This window comes from Etheostoma cragini, chromosome 5 (assembly GCF_013103735.1).
Source record: "Etheostoma cragini isolate CJK2018 chromosome 5, CSU_Ecrag_1.0, whole genome shotgun sequence".
Lineage (NCBI taxonomy): Eukaryota > Metazoa > Chordata > Actinopteri > Perciformes > Percidae > Etheostoma > Etheostoma cragini.
Window position 1 is genome coordinate 16,695,908 of NC_048411.1, and position 361 is coordinate 16,696,268.

At 37.7% G+C, this 361-nt stretch overlaps 1 protein-coding gene across 1 annotated transcript in view; it reads left to right on the forward strand.

Moving 5' to 3' along the window:
• ak8 (adenylate kinase 8) overlaps nucleotides 1-361 on the forward strand; it is a 13,806-nt gene that overhangs the window by 5,665 nt on the left and 7,780 nt on the right. The window lies entirely within an intron of this gene.

Here is a 361-nt window from a genome sequence, read left to right on the forward strand (position 1 = left end):
TCTGCCTGTCTGTCTGACTTCAATTATCTTTATGATCACGACGGTTAGACAAAAACTTCTCAACACTATGTCCATTAACTTGGTGTTTCCAAAGTTTTTGGCTTCATCCTGGGGTCTTCCTCATGAGATGGAATTGTCCTGGTTGTCCTGAAGAGGATGAAATTGCAATTGCAGTATGCGAAATATGCATCAAATTTAGTAATTAAAAAACAGGTTTTACAGTGTTTTGTAACGCTTTCCGCAATGGAAACTGTAGAACTTTTGATATTATTGCGATTATTTATAATTATAAAGTCTTTGTGTGTGTGTGTGTGTGTGTGTGTGTGTGTGTGTGTGTGTGTGTGTGTGTGTGTGTGTGTGT